The following is a 12241-nucleotide window of genomic DNA, read 5'->3' as shown; positions in this document are numbered from 1 at the left end:
ATAGGTTTTTAATAGTCAATTATTTATTTTTGAAAAAAAGTGAAGCTGTTTACTGTGTTCTTTGCATTACCAAGTCCAGCAAGAAATGTGCTGGTACTATCCAGAGCTGTCCGTATGGATTATCATGCTATATTGCAGAAAATCAATTTGATGCAACTGCTTTACCAACAGTATGTTTATCTTTTCCATTGCTGTTTTGTTGGCTGACTGAAGGAAGATATGCAGTGCATTTGAACTAAAGCAAATGTGTGCTTACAACTTAAATGCACAATCATATTTGTGTTTTTTTTTTCTTCCATCATTTGTAATATTATATTAAATATTAAGGTAGCAGTTTATTATCAATGACTAATGACATAAGTAAAGGAAAAAAACAGTATACAAAGCTGCTCCAGGTGAGGTTTGAACTCACAACCTCGGCATTGCACAACAGATACTGTCTTATAAGTACCGCGCGCTGACCAATTGCGCCACTGGAGCACTTTGCAGAACCAGTTGGTTATGCTAGATGTGGATTTTATTCAATACAATCAGTACAGTCATAAGTATTGAAAAAGAAAATAATTTTTGGTGTTGAATGATTAGCAACAAACGAACATGCATGCCAGATGGCACTTGAATAAGCTGTCCACGGTGATAGAAAAGGTTTAAAATAAACCAACAACAATGTTATCATAATAAATGTCATATTTAGCTTCTGTGGTCATTTTTTACAAGCTAAACACTGCAAGACTGTTGTACAGTTGAAGCAAGGATAAAATATCAACTCTAGTGATGAGACACTTGGTGTAATGACTTCCAACCCAGATGGGACTTGGACCCACAACCCCTGGCTTAGGAGGACAGTGACTTATCCATTATGCCAGTGGTGCTTACTGATGTTCTTATTTAAGACTGTTAGGTTTTTAATATTCAATTATTTATTTTTGAGGAAAAAGTGAAGCTGTTTACTGTGTTCTTTGCGTTACCAAGTCCAGCAGGAAATGTGCTGGTACTATCCAGAGCTGTCAGTATGGATTATCATGCTATATTGCAGAAAATCAATTTGATGCAACTGCTTTACCAACAGTATGTTTATCTTTTCCATTGCTGTTTTGTTGGCTGACTGAAGGAAGATATGCAGTGCATTTGAACTAAAGCAGATGTGTGCTTACAACTTAAATGCACAATCATATTTGTGTTTTTTTTTTCTTCCATCATTTGTAATATCATATTAAATATTAAGGTAGCAGTTTATAATCAATGACTAATGACATAAGTAAAGGAAAAAAACAGTAAACAAAGCTGCTCCAGGTGAGGTTTGAACTCACAACCTCGGCATTGCTCAACAGATACTGTCTTATAAGTACCGCGCACTGACCAATTGCGCCACTGGAGCACTTAGCCGTATCGGTTGGTTATGCTAGATGTGGATTTTATTCAATACAATCAGTACAGTCATAAGTATTGAAAAAGAAAATAATTTTTGGTGATGAATGATGAGCAACAAACAAACATGCATGCCAGATGGCACTTGAATAAGCTGTCCACGGTGATAGAAAAGGTTTAAAATAAACCAACAACAATGTTATCATAATAAATGTCATATTTAGCTTCTGTGGTCATTTTTTACAAGCTTAACACTGCAAGACTGTTGTACAGTTGAAGCAAGGATAAAATATCAACTCTAGTGATGAGACACTTGTTGTAATGACTTCCACCCCAGATGGGACTTGGACCCACAACCCCTGGCTTAGGAGGACAGTGACTTATCCATTATGCCAGTGGTGCTTACTGATGTCCTTATTTAAGACTGATAGGTTTTTAATAGTCAATTATTTATTTTTGAGGAAAAAGTGAAGCTGTTTACTGTGTTCTTTGCATTACCATGTCCAGCAGGAAATGTGCTGGTACTATCCAGAGCTGTCAGTATGGATTATCATGCTATATTGCAGAAAATCAATTTGATGCAACTGCTTTACCAACAGTATGTTAATCTTTTCCATTGCTGTTTTGTTGGCTGACTGAAGGAAGATATGCAGTGCATTTGAACCAAAGCAGATGTGTGCTGAAAACTTAAATGCACAATCATGTTTGTGTTTTTTCTTTCTTTCTTCCATCCTTTGTAATATCATATTAAATATTAAGGTAGCAGTTTACAATCAATGATTATTGACATAAGAAAAAGAATAAAAACAGTAAACAAAGCTGCTCCAGGTGAGTCAAAGGTGCTCCAGGTGAGGTTTGAACTTACAACCTCTGCATTGCTTAACAGATACTGTCTTATAAGTACTGTGCGCTGACCAATTGCGCCACTGGAGCACTTAGCAGCATCTGTTGGTTATGCTAGATGTGGATTTTATTCAATACAACCAGTACAGTCATAAAAATTGAAAAAGAAAATAATTTTTGGTGATGAATGATGAGCAACAAACGAACGTGCATGCTAGATGGCACTTGAATAAGCTGTCCTCGGTGATAGAAAAGGTTTAAAAAAAACAACAACAATGTTATCATAATAAATGTCATTTTTTAGCTTCTGTGGTCATTTTTTGCCAGCTACACACTGCAAGACTGTTGTACAGTTGAAGCAAGGATAAAATATCAACTCTAGTGATGAGACACTTGCTGTAATGACTTCCAACTCAGACCGGACTAAAACCCACAACCACTGGCTTAGGAGAACAGTGCCTTATCCATTATGCCAGTGGTGCTTACTGATGTCCTTATTTAAGACTGATAGGTTTTTAATAGTCAATTATTTATTTTTGAAAAAAAGTGAAGCTGTTTACTGTGTTCTTTGCATTACCAAGTCCAGCATGAAATGTGCTGGTACTATGCAGAGCTGTCAGTATGGATTATCATGCTATATTGCAGAAAATCAATTTGATGCAACTGCTTTACCAACAGTATGTTTATCTTTTCCATTGCTGTTTTGTTGGCTGACTGAAGGAAGATATGCAGTGCATTTGAACCAAAGCAGATGTGTGCTTACAACTTAAATGCACAATCATATTTGTGTTTTTTTTTTCTTTCTTCCATCATTTGTAATATCATATTAAATATTAAGGTAGCAGTTTATAATCAATGACTAATGACATAAGTAAAGGAAAAAAATAGTATACAAAGCTGATCCAGGAGAAGCTTGAACTCACAACCTCGGCATTGCTCAACAGATACTGTCTTACAAGTACCGCGCACTGACCAATTGCACCAATGGAACACTTTGCAGCATTAATTGGTTATGCTAGATGTGGATTTTATTCAATACAATCAGTACAGTCATAAGAATTGAAAAAGAAAATCATTTTTTATGATGAATGATGAGCAACAAAGGAACATGCATGCCAGATGGCACTTGAATAAGCTGTCCACGGTGATAGAAAAGGTTTAAAATAAACCAACAACAATGTCATCATAATAAATGTCATATTTAACTTCTGTGGTCATTTTTTTACAAGCTAAACACTGCAAGACTGTTTTACAGTTGAAGCAAGGATAAAATATCAACTCTAGTGATGAGACACTTGCTGTAATGACTTCCACCCCAGATGGGACTTGAACCCACAACCCCTGCCTTAGGAGGACAGTGACTTATCCATTATGCCAGTGGTGCTTACTGATGTTCTTTTTTAAGACTGTTAGGTTTTTAATAGTCAATTATTTATTTTTGAGGAAAAAGTGAAGCTGTTTACTGTGTTCTTTGCGTTACCAAGTCCAGCAGGAAATGTGCTGGTACTATCCAGAGCTGTCAGTATGGATTATCATGCTATATTGCAGAAAATCAATTTGATGCAACTGCTTTACCAACAGTATGTTAATCTTTTCCATTGCTGTTTTGTTGGCTGACTGAAGGAAGATATGCAGTGCATTTGAACCAAAGCAGATGTGTGCTGACAACTTAAATGCACAATCATGTTTGTGTTTTTTCTTTCTTTCTTCCATCCTTTGTAATATCATATTAAATATTAAGGTAGCAGTTTATAATCAATGATTATTGACATAAGAAAAAGAATAAAAACAGTAAACAGAGCTGCTCCAGGTGAGGCAAAGGTGCGCCAGGTGAGGTTTGAACTGACAACCTCACCATTGCTCAACAGATACTGTCTTATAAGTACCGCGCGCTGACCAATTGCGCCACTGGAGCACTTAGCAACATCTGTTGGTTATGCTAGATGTGGATTTTATTCAATACAATCAGTACAGTCATAAGAATTGAAAAAGAAAATAATTTTTGGTGATGAATGATGAGCAACAAAGGAACATGCATGCCAGATGGCACTTGAATAAGCTGTCCACGGTGATAGAAAAGGTTTAAATTAAACCAACAGCAATGGTATCATAATAAATGTCATTTTTAGCTTCTGTGGTCATTTTTTACAAGCTAAACACTGCAAGACTGTTTTACAGTTGAAGCAAGGATAAAATATCAACTCTAGTGATGAGGCATTTGCTGTAATGACTTCCACCCCAGATCGGACTTGGACCCACATCCCCTGGCTTAGGAGGACAGCGACTTATCCATTATGCCAGTGGTGCTTACTGATGTTCTTATTTAAGACTGTTAGGTTTTTAATAGTCAATTATTTATTTTTGAGGAAAAAGTGAAGCTGTTTACTGTGTTCTTTGCATTACCATGTCCAGCAGGAAATGTGCTGGTACTATCCAGAGCTGTCAGTATGGATTATCATGCTATATTGCAGAAAATCAATTTGATGCAACTGCTTTACCAACAGTATGTTAATCTTTTCCATTGCTGTTTTGTTGGCTGACTGAAGGAAGATATGCAGTGCATTTGAACCAAAGCAGATGTGTGCTGACAACTTGAATGCACAATCATGTTTGTGTTTTTTCTTTCTTTCTTCCATCCTTTGTAATATCATATTAAATATTAAGGTAGCAGTTTACAATCAATGATTATTGACATAAGAAAAAGAATAAAAAACAGTAAACAAAGCTGCTCCAGGTGAGTCAAAGGTGCTCCAGGTGAGGTTTGAACTTACAACCTCGGCATTGTTCAACAGATATTGTCTTATAAGTACTGTGCGCTGACCAATTGCGCCACTGGAGCACTTAGCAGCATCTCTTGGTTATGCTATATGTGGATTTTATTCAATACAACCAGTACAGTCATAAAAATTGAAAAAGAAAATAATTTTTGGTAATGAATGATGAGCAACAAACGAACGTGCATGCCAGATGGCACTTGAATAAGCTGTCCTCGGTGATAGAAAAGGTTTAAAAAAAACAACAACAATGTTATCATAATAAGTGTCATTTTTTAGCTTCTGTTGTCATTTTTTGCCAGCTAAACACTGCAAGACTGTTGTACAGTTGAAGCAAGGATAAAATATCAACTCTAGTGATGAGACACTTGCTGTAATGACTTCCAACTCAGACGGGACTAAAACCCACAACCACTGGCTTAGGAGAACAGTGCCTTATCCATTATGCCAGTGGTGCTTACTGATGTCCTTATTTAAGACTGATAGGTTTTTAATAGTCAATTATTTATTTTTGAAAAAAGTGAAGCTGTTTACTGTGTTCTTTGCATTACCAAGTCCAGCATGAAATGTGCTGGTACTATGCAGAGCTGTCAGTATGGATTATCATGCTATATTGCAGAAAATCAATTTGATGCAACTGCTTTACCAACAGTATGTTTATCTTTTCCATTGCTGTTTTGTTGGCTGACTGAAGGAAGATATGCAGTGCATTTGAACCAAAGCAGATGTGTGCTTACAACTTAAATGCACAATCATATTTGTGTTTTTTTTTTTTTCCATCATTTGTAATATCATATTAAATATTAAGGTACCAGTTTATAATCAATGACTAATGACATAAGTAAAGAAAAAAAACAGCATACAAAGCTGATCCAGGAGAAGCTTGAACTCACAACCTCGGCATTGCTCAACAGATACTGTCTTACAAGTACCACGCACTGACCAATTGCACCAATGGAACACTTTGCAGCATTTATTGGTTATGCTAGATGTGGATTTTATTCAATACAATCAGTACAGTCATAAGAATTGAAAAAGAAAATCATTTTTGATGATGAATGATGAGCAACAAAGGAACATGCATGCCAGATGGCACTTGAATAAGCTGTCCACGGTGATAGAAAAGGTTTAAAATAAACCAACAACAATGTCATCATAATAAATGTAATATTTAGCTTCTGTGGTCATTTTTTACAAGCTAAACACTGCAAGACTGTTTTACAGTTGAAGCAAGGATAAAATATCAACTCTAGTGATGAGACACTTGCTGTAATGACTTCCACCCCAGATGGGACTTGGACCCACAACCCCTGGCTTAGGAGGACAGTGACTTATCCATTATGCCAGTGGTGCTTACTGATGTTCTTATTTAAGACTGTTAGGTTTTTAATAGTCAATTATTTATTTTTGAGGAAAAAGTGAAGCTGTTTACTGTGTTCTTTGCGTTACCAAGTCCAGCAGGAAATGTGCTGGTACTATGCAGAGCTGTCAGTATGGATTATCATGCTATATTGCAGAAAATCAATTTGATGCAACTGCTTTACCAACAGTATGTTAATCTTTTCCATTGCTGTTTTGTTGGCTGACTGAAAGAAGATATGCAGTGCATTTGAACCAAAGCAGATGTGTGCTGACAACTTAAATGTACAATCATGTTTGTGTTTTTTCTTTCTTTCTTCCATCCTTTGTAATATCATATTAAATATTAAGGTAGCAGTTTATAATCAATGACTAATGACATAAGTAAAGGAAAAAAACAGTATACAAAGCTGCTCCAAGTGAGGTTTGAACTCACAACCTCGGCATTGCACAACAGATACTGTCTTATAAGTACCGCGCGCTGACCAATTGCGCCACTGGAGCACTTAGCAGAATCAGTTGGTTATGCTAGATGTGGATTTTATTCAATACAATCAGTACAGTCATAAGTATTGAAAAAGAAAATAATTTTTGGTGTTGAATGATTAGCAACAAACGAACATGCATGCCAGATGGCACTTGAATAAGCTGTCCACGGTGATAGAAAAGGTTTAAAATAAACCAACAACAATGTTATCATAATAAATGTCATATTTAGCTTCTGTGGTCATTTTTTACAAGCTAAACACTGCAAGACTGTTGTACAGTTGAAGCAAGGATAAAATATCAACTCTAGTGATGAGACACTTGTTGTAATGACTTCCACCCCAGATGGGACTTGGACCCACAACCCCTGGCTTAGGAGGACAGTGACTTATCCATTATGCCAGTGGTGCTTACTGATGTCCTTATTTAAGACTGATAGGTTTTTAATAGTCAATTATTTATTTTTGAGGAAAAAGTGAAGCTGTTTACTGTGTTCTTTGCATTACCATGTCCAGCAGGAAATGTGCTGGTACTATCCAGAGCTGTCAGTATGGATTATCATGCTATATTGCAGAAAATCAATTTGATGCAACTGCTTTACCAACAGTATGTTAATCTTTTCCATTGCTGTTTTGTTGGCTGACTGAAGGAAGATATGCAGTGCATTTGAACCAAAGCAGATGTGTGCTGACAACTTAAATGCACAATCATGTTTGTGTTTTTTCTTTCTTTCTTCCATCCTTTGTAATATCATATTAAATATTAAGGTAGCAGTTTACAATCAATGATTATTGACATAAGAAAAAGAATAAAAACAGTAAACAAAGCTGCTCCAGGTGAGTCAAAGGTGCTCCAGGTGAGGTTTGAACTTACAACCTCTGCATTGCTCAACAGATACTGTCTTATAAGTACTGTGCGCTGACCAATTGCGCCACTGGAGCACTTAGCAGTGTCTGTTGGTTATGCTAGATGTGGATTTTATTCAATACAACCAGTACAGTCATAAAAATTGAAAAAGAAAATAATTTTTGGAGATGAATGATGAGCAACAAACGAACGTGCATGCTAGATGGCACTTGAATAAGCTATCCTCGGTGATAGAAAAGGTTTAAAAAAAACAACAACAATGTTATCATAATAAATGTCATTTTTTAGCTTCTGTGGTCATTTTTTGCCAGCTAAACACTGCAAGACTGTTGTACAGTTGAAGCAAGGATAAAATATCAACTCTAGTGATGAGACACTTGCTGTAATGACTTCCAACTCAGACCGGACTAAAACCCACAACCACTGGCTTAGGAGAACAGTGCCTTATCCATTATGCCAGTGGTGCTTACTGATGTCCTTATTTAAGACTATTAGGTTTTTAATAGTCAATTATTTATTTTTGAGGAAAAAGTGAAGCTGTTTACTGTGTTCTTTGCGTTACCAAGTCCAGCAGGAAATGTGCTGGTACTATCCAGAGCTGTCAGTATGGATTATCATGCTATATTGCAGAAAATCAATTTGATGCAACTGCTTTACCAACAATATGTTAATCTTTTTCATTGCTGTTTTGTTGGCTGACTGAAGGAAGATATGCAGTGCATTTGAACCAAAGCAGATGTGTGCTGACAACTTAAATGCACAATCATGTTTGTGTTTTTTCTTTCTTTCTTCCATCCTTTGTAATATCATATTAAATATTAAGGTAGCAGTTTATAATCAATGATTATTGACATAAGAAAAATAATAAAAACAGTAAACAAAGATGCTCCAGGTGAGGTTTGAACTCACAACCTCGGCATAGCTCAACAGATACTGTCTTATAAGTACCGAACGCTGACCAATTGCGCCACTGGAGCACTTAGCAGCATCAGTTGGTTATGCTAGATGTGGATTTTATTCAATACAATCAGTACAGTCATAAGAATTGAAAAAGAAAATAATTTTTGGTGATGAATGATGAGCAACAAACGAACATGCATGCCAGATGGCACTTGAATAAGCTGTCCACGGTGATAGAAAAGGTTTAATATAAACCAACAACAATGTTATCATAATAAATGTCATATTTAGCTTCTGTGGTCATTTTTTACAAGCTAAACACTGCAAGACTGTTTTACAGTTGAAGCAAGGATAAAATATCAACTCTAGTGATGAGACACTTGTTGTAATGACTTCCACCCCAGATGGGACTTGGACCCACAACCCCTGGCTTAGGAGGACAGTGACTTATCCATTATTTAAGACTGTTAGGTTTTTAATAGTCAATTATTTATTTTTGAGGAAAAAGTGAAGCTGTTTACTGTGTTCTTTGCGTTACCAAGTCCAGCAGGAAATGTGCTGGTACTATCCAGAGCTGTCAGTATGGATTATTATGCTATATTGCAGAAAATCAATTTGATGCAACTGCTTTACCAACAGTATGTTAATCTTTTCCATTGCTGTTTTGTTGGCTGATTGAAGGAAGATATGCAGTGCATTTGAACCAAAGCAGATGTGTGCTGACAACTTAAATGCACAATCATGTTTGTGTTTTTTCTTTCTTTCTTCCATCCTTTGTAATATCATATTAAATATTAAGGTAGCAGTTTATAATCAATGATTATTGACATAAGAAAAAGAATAAAAACAGTAAACAAAGCTGCTCCAGGTGAAGTTTGAACTTACAACCTCGGCATTGCTCAACAGATACTGTCTTATAAGTACCGTGCGCTGACCAATTGCGCCATTGGAGCACTTAGCAGCATCTGTCGGTTATGCTAGATGTGGATTTTATTCAATACAATCAGTATAGTCATAAGAATTGAAATAGAAAATCATATTTGGTGATGAATGATGAGCAACAAACGAACGTGCATGCCAGGTAGCACTTGAATAAGCTGTCCACGGTGATAGAAAAGGTTTAAAAAAAATAAACAACAATGTTATCATAATAAATGTCATTTTTTAGCTTCTGTGTTCATTTTTTGCAAGCTAAACACTGCAAGACTGTTGTACAGTTGAAGCAAGGATAAAATATCAACTCTAGTGATGAGACACTTGCTGTAATGACTTCCAACTCAGACGGGACTAAAACCCACAACCACTGGCTTAGGAGAACAGTGCCTTAACCATTATGCCAGTGGTGCTTAATGATGTCCTTATTTAAGACTGATAGGTTTTTAATAGTCAATTATTTATTTTTGAAAAAAAGTGAAGCTGTTTACTGTGTTCTTTGCATTACCAAGTCCAGCAAGAAATGTGCTGGTACTATCCAGAGCTGTCAGTATGGATTATCATGCTATATTGCAGAAAATCAATTTGATGCAACTGCTTTACCAACAGTATGTTTATCTTTTCCATTGCTGTTTTGTTGGCTGACTGAAGGAAGATATGCAGTGCATTTGAACTAAAGCAAATGTGTGCTTACAACTTAAATGCACAATCATATTTGTGTTTTTTTTTTTTTCTTCCATCATTTGTAATATCATATTAAATATTAAGGTAGCAGTTTATAATCAATGACTAATGACATATGTAAAGGAAAAAAACAGTATACAAAGCTGCTCCAGGTGAGGTTTGAACTCACAACCTCGGCATTGCACAACAGATACTGTTTTATAAGTACCGCGCGCTAACCAATTGCGCCACTGGAGCACTTAGCAGAATCATTTGGTTATGCTAGATGTGGATTTTATTCAATACAATCAGTACAGTCATAAGTATTGAAAAAGAAAATAATTTTTGGTGTTGAATGATTAGCAACAAACGAACATGCATGCCAGATGGCACTTGAATAAGCTGTCCACGGTGATAGAAAAGGTTTACAATAAACCAACAACAATGTTATCATAATAAATGTCATATTTAGCTTCTGTGGTCATTTTTTACAAGCTAAACACTGCAAGACTGTTGTACAGTTGAAGCAAGGATAAAATATCAACTCTAGTGATGAGACACTTGGTGTAATGACTTCCACCCCAGATGGGACTTGGACCCACAACCCCTGGCTTAGGATGACAGTGACTTATCCATTATTTAAGACTGTTAGGTTTTTAATAGTCAATTATTTATTTTTGAGGAAAAAGTGAAGCTGTTTACTGTGTTCTTTGCGTTACCAAGTCCAGCAGGAAATGTGCTGGTACTATCCAGAGCTGTCAGTATGGATTATTATGCTATATTGCAGAAAATCAATTTGATGCAACTGCTTTACCAACAGTATGTTAATCTTTTCCATTGCTGTTTTGTTGGCTGACTGAAGGAAGATATGCAGTGCATTTGAACCAAAGCAGATGTGTGCTGACAACTTAAATGCACAATCATGTTTGTGTTTTTTCTTTCTTTCTTCCATCCTTTGTAATATAATATTAAATATTAAGGTAGCAGTTTATAATCAATGATTATTGACATAAGAAAAAGAATAAAAACAGTAAACAAAGCTGCTCCAGGTGAGGTTTGAACTTACAACCTCGGCATTGCTCAACAGATACTGTGTTATAAGTACCGTGCGCTGACCAATTGCGCCACTGGAGCACTTAGAAGCATCTGTTGGTTATGCTAGATGTGGATTTTATTCAATACAATCAGTATAGTCATAAGAATTGAAATAGAAAATCATATTTGGTGATGAATGATGAGCAACAAACGAACGTGCATGCCAGATGGCACTTGAATAAGCTGTCCACGGTGATAGAAAAGGTTTAAAAAAAATAAACAACAATGTTATCATAATAAATGTCATTTTTTAGCTTCTGTGTTCATTTTTTGCAAGCTAAACACTGCAAGACTGTTGTACAGTTGAAGCAAGGATAAAATATCAACTCTAGTGATGAGACACTTGCTGTAATGACTTCCAACTCAGACGGGACTAAAACCCACAACCACTGGCTTAGGAAAACAGTGCCTTAACCATTATGCCAGTGGTGCTTAATGATGTCCTTATTTAAGACTGATAGGTTTTTAATAGTCAATTATTTATTTTTGAAAAAAAGTGAAGCTGTTTACTGTGTTCTTTGCATTACCAAGTCCAGCAAGAAATGTGCTGGTACTATCCAGAGCTGTCCGTATGGATTATCATGCTATATTGCAGAAAATCAATTTGATGCAACTGCTTTACCAACAGTATGTTTATCTTTTCCATTGCTGTTTTGTTGGCTGACTGAAGGAAGATATGCAGTGCATTTGAACTAAAGCAAATGTGTGCTTACAACTTAAATGCACAATCATATTTGTGTTTTTTTTTTTCTTCCATCATTTGTAATATTATATTAAATATTAAGGTAGCAGTTTATTATCAATGACTAATGACATAAGTAAAGGAAAAAAACAGTATACAAAGCTGCTCCAGGTGAGGTTTGAACTCACAACCTCGGCATTGCACAACAGATACTGTCTTATAAGTACCGCGCGCTGACCAATTGCGCCACTGGAGCACTTTGCAGAACCAG

The 12241-nt window shown here is 36.0% G+C and overlaps 7 non-coding genes across 7 annotated transcripts; all 7 read right to left on the bottom strand.

Annotated features, from left to right (window-relative positions):
- Positions 1-387: 387 nt before the first annotated feature.
- On the bottom strand, positions 388-480 carry TRNAI-UAU (transfer RNA isoleucine (anticodon UAU)). Its single transcript is given in 2 exon segments — positions 388-423; positions 443-480. It is a non-coding gene; the product is annotated as a tRNA-Ile (tRNA).
- An 805-nt stretch (positions 481-1285) lies between these two features.
- Positions 1286-1378, bottom strand: TRNAI-UAU (transfer RNA isoleucine (anticodon UAU)). Its single transcript is given in 2 exon segments — positions 1286-1321; positions 1341-1378. It is a non-coding gene; the product is annotated as a tRNA-Ile (tRNA).
- A 5377-nt stretch (positions 1379-6755) lies between these two features.
- Positions 6756-6848, bottom strand: TRNAI-UAU (transfer RNA isoleucine (anticodon UAU)). The gene is given in 2 exon segments: positions 6756-6791; positions 6811-6848. It is a non-coding gene; the product is annotated as a tRNA-Ile (tRNA).
- Positions 6849-8581: 1733 nt separating this feature from the next.
- On the bottom strand, positions 8582-8674 carry TRNAI-UAU (transfer RNA isoleucine (anticodon UAU)). The gene is given in 2 exon segments: positions 8582-8617; positions 8637-8674. It is a non-coding gene; the product is annotated as a tRNA-Ile (tRNA).
- Positions 8675-10358: 1684 nt separating this feature from the next.
- On the bottom strand, positions 10359-10451 carry TRNAI-UAU (transfer RNA isoleucine (anticodon UAU)). Its single transcript is given in 2 exon segments — positions 10359-10394; positions 10414-10451. It is a non-coding gene; the product is annotated as a tRNA-Ile (tRNA).
- A 783-nt stretch (positions 10452-11234) lies between these two features.
- Positions 11235-11327, bottom strand: TRNAI-UAU (transfer RNA isoleucine (anticodon UAU)). Its single transcript is given in 2 exon segments — positions 11235-11270; positions 11290-11327. It is a non-coding gene; the product is annotated as a tRNA-Ile (tRNA).
- Positions 11328-12133: 806 nt separating this feature from the next.
- Positions 12134-12226, bottom strand: TRNAI-UAU (transfer RNA isoleucine (anticodon UAU)). Its single transcript is given in 2 exon segments — positions 12134-12169; positions 12189-12226. It is a non-coding gene; the product is annotated as a tRNA-Ile (tRNA).
- Between the last annotated feature and the right edge of the window lie 15 nt (positions 12227-12241).

Source organism: Pseudophryne corroboree, chromosome 11, assembly GCF_028390025.1.
Source record: "Pseudophryne corroboree isolate aPseCor3 chromosome 11, aPseCor3.hap2, whole genome shotgun sequence".
In the NCBI taxonomy this organism is placed as follows: domain Eukaryota; kingdom Metazoa; phylum Chordata; class Amphibia; order Anura; family Myobatrachidae; genus Pseudophryne; species Pseudophryne corroboree.
The sequence above is the reverse complement of the archived record's forward strand: the minus strand, read 5'-3'. Positions and strand labels throughout refer to the sequence as shown.